Consider the following 6,435-nt stretch of genomic DNA (forward strand, 5'->3'; position numbering starts at 1 on the left):
GTACATTCTTGAGGCCATACTTATCAAATCTTTATTATATAAATGTAGTCGAGTTAGCTCTTGAGCGCTCATCAGACCATGACTGATTCTGTCCAAGATGTTTGTAGTTATTTTTCCAATTTGCGATTTGCATGGGTTAATGAGTGGACGATGAACTTTATTACGGAAATTTGTTCAATATTATTGAGTGTGATGAAGGATTAGATAAATTACAGTAACAACAATAAAGATATCACTTCCTGTAGAATGAACAAAATAAAATGTAAGAGTAAAATGTAATTCAAATAGTTTATATACATATTAAGAGAGAGATAGATAGAGAGAGAGAGAGAGAGAGAGAGAGAGAGAGAGAGAGAGAGAATCATATTCAAGCAATTAACAGGCCAGTGCGTTTCACAGTATTTCATCCATCTGTCGGTGACGTTCTTTGTGTTGTTGTTGTTGTTGTTGTTGTTGTTGTTGTTGTTGATGATGTTGTTGTTGTTGTTGTTGTTGTTGTTGTTGTGTTTGTCGTTATTATTAACGTGGTTGCTCAATGTATATTTTAATTCATATTTTCCAGGCATCATACGAATTCATTCCCCGCAATCCAGACTTCCGAGATGTAATCGGACATTTTACTGGAATGAGCTTCCTGGACGTGAGGACGGTCACAATGTTGTACAACTGTGTCCCAAGTCAGTAGTAAAGATAAGAACAATAGTTATTAGAACAGCTTCAAAACAGAATGGCATACATTACAAAATGAGCATTTCATAGAACATAATCCACTTTACCGCTTTGCGGTAGCTACCCCGCCTACAGCAACACTTACGATCAATGACGAGATGAGACATTCGTAAGGCGATATCACAATCATTTATCGCCGGAGGAAAATGTCTTAACAGTCGAGTACAATTCTCCAATAAAATAATAGAAAGAGTGTGAGTAAGGAGTAAGTTTCCATTGACTTAACTGTGCGCTACTTAAAGCGGTACTAGAACCCTGGACCTATCGATAAGATAGCACGTGTCAAAATAAGACCAAAATATAGCGCATAGTATTTTGGTCACAAACCTCTTCTCCACCAGCATATTATATGTATGGCTTTAAGAGGAAACTCGGCAATAGCTTTGCTGTAGGGGAGAGATAGAGAGCGAGAGAGAGCGAGAGAGAGAGCGAGAGAGAGAGAGAGAGAGAGCGAGAGAGAGCGAGAGAGAGAGAGAGAGAGAGAGAGCGAGAGAGAGCGAGAGAGAGAGAGAGAGAGAGAGGACACCGAAAGGAATGCGGATATAAATGAATGTGATGATAGAGCACAGGTCCGTAATGAGGTTATGCGTTTAGGCAGAACACTCACAGGATCCGCCCAGTAGAGGACATCTACCAACAAAACAAGCTATCTTTAAAATTAGCGTTTAAAGTGTGATCAGTATATTATGTGAGACACTATCCCTCAACTTTAGGTTTAAAATAAAATTCAAAGAGTGAAGGCTACTGCATTCCTTCTGTCAACGCTACGCCTTTAGGTAAAATACTCACAGCATAGAAATCGAATTTATGGTGAACTGATAAGCCAATAGGCTGTATAAAATCAATAACAAAGTACTCAGTGTCGTGAACTTCGTTCCTTCTATACTGATAGGAGGATTGAGTGGACAGACAGAGTATAATTCTTGGATATAATATATACATTATGAGTATTTGTAATCAGTGTGATATTATCACGCGTCCAAATACAATGTCGTCGTGTCCATCTGGGACAAATGTGTGTATTTGATGACTGAGGAATGGTTGTTGTGAATCTGCGGCTAGTGTCCCCTTCCCCAGTTCCTGTGTTACTCTCTCAATCCTAGAGATTTTTGCTAATACCCGCAAACACAAGAAAGTTCGGGAAGCAACGTCCTACGCAGGATCAGCTGACTAGATGATGATGATGACCCGCAAACACAATACAGCACTCCCTGATTCGCACAATCATAATTTTGGTTTTATAATGTCTCCATTACACCTTTCAGTCGATTATTAACAAAGTTATAACAAGAACATACCCGTGGTCAGATGTTAGAAGTGACCACGATTATGTGTTGTGCCAACTATCATTAATACTTTAACGGGTTTTTAGTAATAATAATTCGTTTGGTTCCTACCAATTGTGTGAATATTTTTTTTTCTTAATTTTCAATTGTCAACTCTAATGGTCACCATAAGAAAAGTGAAAAAAGGCGAATGAAGAACTCCACGATAATAGTATTTTAATTTTAATGGAGAATTTATTAAATTTCTGATACTTTATTTAATTTTAAAAATAGACCCATACTCTTTTAGTTATTCCTTATTTTTCACACCTAATCTGTGGGTTAGCAAGCCAAAATAAATTATAGAATTGTTACTTTCCTTTTGGGATTAGGATCAAATGTTCGCTTTTATAGAAATACAATGAGCGGCCATCTTTAGTGTCAGTTCTATTTTTGTTGTTCATATGAAACTTAACGCGTTCTTTTTAAATAGCGTTCTTCTAGAATACTGCTTTTTGAAGTCAGTATCTGATCAAAATTAATTTCATGATGAATTCCAAGAAAATATATGAAGGCGATCTAAGCGTAAATTGTTCTCGCAGTAATATCAGTCAAAGGAAACGTAAAATTCATGGTAATCGGTTTACAAATGATAAGAAAAAAAGGTGCTGTTAGTGTTAGTAGTAGTAGTAGTAGTAGTTAGTATAGTAAACGTAGGGTATTTGACCACAGTGATGGAGCTGTTTTGGAATGTGCTAATGAGGGTTTTGTAATCAAATAAGTGTGTTTAGAAAAACAGCCTGCCACGCCCAATTCTCAAAGTGATGTATAATTGTGCAATGTGTATGATGTGATGGATGAGCAGAGAATCGGATTCTTACGATAAAGTAAATATATGTTATATCAAGTTGTAGATTAACATGAAAGATATTGGGTTTTAAATTATTGATCTAATTATTGTACAAGAACAAACGTCTTCTAGAATTCGTGTGTAATGTGTGTCATAGTAAAGTTAAAAGGAAAGAACCTGAGCGGCGTGGGTTAGGAAGTATGTCTGGTTTTGTATATGGTACCAAAAACTGTCCTTCGAAGCAGTTAGCTCCATTTTGATCTGATCCTCTAATCCATGTAAATGACTCGGGTAGCCTTACTGTTCATTTCGTGTAAATATACCTCCTCATGTTCAGAAGTATAGTTTTAAGAAAATAAAAAGAGACTATTTGTGAGGCTGTTGTGAAGTCTTGGGTTGAAGTTGTCGTAAGGCGGGTGAAATCGTAGACATCGTAAAGTTATAGCCTGAAACTGGCCGAAAAATGACGTGAAAATACCAGTCTTTTGCCACAAAAGAAAACAAAAAGTGAGTTGTATTCAATAGTTCAACTGATGAAATCACTTGTTTCCTTGAGCTCTACTAACGACAACTCACTTGGCGCTACACAAACCTAAAAAATGACGTCAAATTGCCAGTCCTAGAAGGTTCTTTCCTAAATGTTAACGGTGGCTACGGAGAAATTGAGCTTCAAATGTCAGAAAAGGGCGATGAAGTAGAGGGGGGATTTGAAGGACATTGACGTGTCAGTGGTCGGGACGTACATGACTAAGGGGTTCTCGGCAAAGTGTGGACTAGTAACCACAATAGGTTGTCCGACAGGGAAAGTAAACTCAAAGGTATGTAAGTCCTGCGATTGGTGGAAAGCTAAACATGGGGAATATTCTGAAGATGGATAATAACGCATGAAAAGGATTGTAGGTTGACGCATTTCGGTTCTTCAGGTACCATAGAGCCCGCTTTTGCAACAGACATGTTTTCACGCTCTGCGGAGAAGCATCATTTGCGATACACTCGAGTTATCGGTGACGGGACACAAATAGCTTGTGAACCGTAAAATAAATTATAAATCTTATGGGAAACGATAGTTGCAAAGGTGAAATGAACTGGGTACGTTAAAATATGATGTGTAACCGGGTTAGGAAGGTGACAAATTCTATATCTTGAAAAAAAATGACTGACGAAAAAAATGAGGGAAAGGCAGATTGACAGATAAAGTGATCGATGAAATACAAACTTATTAAGACAATGCTATCAGTGCCAAAAAACATGACTTGAATGATATGCGAAAAGCAATTTAGGCCTTTTATTTCCATAAGATATCCGCGGATGAGATGCCGTATCATAATCTATGCAATGAAAAATGGTGTAAGTACATTGGGGTGAATGCGAAACGGTCGCAAGACAATATCCTATCTCCTGCAATAATTATGGAGGTGTGTAAGCCTGTTTTCCGCGACTTGTCACCTCCCAACCTTTTACGTAATTCCCTTTCGGGTTTAGCAAGCTGCGAGTTTGAATAGTTTGATTTGGAAAATTTGTCCAAAAGAGTCATATCATGGGATAAAAATTGTTGAAATATGTATGGGGCTGGCAAGGCTGATATTTAATGATGGTACGATGGTATTGAGAGATGATTTAGACAATATCCAAATATCTTCCGGTTTATTTAGTAAGCAAATCTTCCAGATTACCGACGCCATTCGGGTTAATCAGGCCAGGAAGCGAAACACAGACGCATCGCTTGAGGCACGGCGTGCCAGACGTAATGCCAGATTGGCAGTCGAAGAGACAGGCAAGAAGAGAAGGATGTCGGGACTCCAAAGGTGGTCACTGTTCTCAGAAAAAAAATGCATTTTGCGCACCCGTGCGCTTGATAGCCTTTTAATTTATCAACCGATTACTTTTCAATTTTGGAACATATAATCACCTTGTCATTGCCTAGAGAATAAGCTATGATATTGTATTATATTTGTAAAATTTGATTTTAAAACTTGCCAATTGTGTGGACTAAAAGCAGTCAAAAGGCGCATCAATAATATCCAAAGTCTTTTTTTGTAGATTAACATCATTTTTACACAACTTTGCGCGCGGTGAGTATACCATTTTATCAATGAAAATCTTAAATTATCACAAAAAATGCAATTTTTCAGATAAATCACACTTTAGTGTTATATCACGGCGAATGACAGTATAAAAAACGCTATTTTTTTATAATATTATTTTTCTAACGCTTACCTCCATGGTAACCCTACCCCCCCCCCCCCCCCTCCCTTTAATACAATCTATGATTTAGTTATCTTGCCTTCACAGAAAATTGCGACCTTACAGACGCAGATTGTGGATTTTGTGGCTTTGTTGGTAAAGACTGTAGATGCTGGTGTCCAGGGCCTTCGCTAGATGTTCCAATAGAGTATTGTTTTATCGATGATGAGAATGAAAAAGGACCTCTAGACTTCGGTGAGAAAAGAGTACTGTATTCAGCAGCATAAGTTGAACAGCAGTAATATCGTAATGGCAGTGGAGATTGCAGTAGTTTTGGAAGTAGTATAAGTAGTGGGAGTAGTATTACTAGGAGTTGTAGTAGTAGTAGTAGTAGTAGTAGTAGTAGTAGTAGTAGTAGTAGTAGTAGTAGTAGTAGTAGTAGTAGTAGTAGTAGTGTAGTAGTAGTATAGAGTAGTAGTATAGTAGTAGTAGTAGTAGTAGTAGAGTAGTAGTAGTAGTAGTAGTAGTAGTAGTAGTAGTAGTAGTAGTAAGTAGTAGTAGTAGTAGTAGTAGTAGTAGTAGTAGTAGTAGTAGTATAGTAGTAGTAGTAGTAGTAGTATTAGTAGTAGTAGTAGTAGTAGTAGTAGTAGTAGTAGTAGTATAGTAGTAGTAGTAGTAGTAGTAAGTAGTAGTAGTAGTAGTAGTAGTAGTAGTAGTAGTAAGTATAGTAGTAGTAGTAGTATAGTAGTAGTAGTAGTAGTAGTAGTATGTAGTAGTAGTGAGTATGTAGTAGTAGTAAGTAGTAGTAGTAGTAGTAGTAGTAGTAGTAGTATAGTAGTAGTAGTAGTAGTAGTAGTATAGTAGTAGTAGTAGTAGTAGTAGTAGTAGTAGTAGTAAGTAGTAGTAGTAGTAGTAGTAGTAGTAGTAGTAGTAGTAGTAGTAGTAGTAGTATAGTAGTAGTAGTAGTAGTATAGTAGTATAGTAGTAGTTAGTAAGTAGTTAGTAGTAGTAGTAGTAGTAGTATAGTAGTAGTAGTTAGTAGTAGTAGTAGTAGTAGTAGAGTCAGTAGTATTAGTTGTCGGAATCGGTCTCTTAACTTGATATATTATTTCTCTCCACAGTCCCATGATTTGGTCCGACAAAACGGTAAGCTGAATTAATGGTATAATAATTTAAATATCACATTTGGTAAATATTAGACAACAAGAGTAGGTAATCATCTCGTAATTTTCATTCCTTGCGAAATCTTCAATATAAATCATAGTTATGGTGTCGTCTTGAATAGTACAGTTTTTAAAATAAGTTCCTCCAAAATTATTATTATAATAATTATTATTATTATTATTATTATATTATTATTATATTATTATTATTATTATTATTATTATTATTATTATTATTATTATT

At 36.3% G+C, this 6,435-nt stretch overlaps 1 long non-coding RNA gene across 1 annotated transcript in view; it reads left to right on the forward strand.

Annotated features, from left to right (window-relative positions):
• LOC144961274 (uncharacterized) overlaps positions 1–6,435 on the forward strand; it is a 72,293-nt gene that overhangs the window by 64,444 nt on the left and 1,414 nt on the right. Inside the window, exons 9-11 of the long non-coding RNA XR_013643114.1 lie at positions 563–677; positions 5,137–5,283; positions 6,150–6,174. This is a non-coding gene — a long non-coding RNA (uncharacterized LOC144961274). The remainder of the gene's footprint in view (positions 1–562; positions 678–5,136; positions 5,284–6,149; positions 6,175–6,435) is intronic.

Source organism: Berghia stephanieae, unplaced genomic scaffold (assembly GCF_034508935.2).
Source record: "Berghia stephanieae isolate SIO BIC M18660-M18661 unplaced genomic scaffold, UCSD_Bste_1.3 scaffold2, whole genome shotgun sequence".
Lineage (NCBI taxonomy): Eukaryota > Metazoa > Mollusca > Gastropoda > Nudibranchia > Aeolidiidae > Berghia > Berghia stephanieae.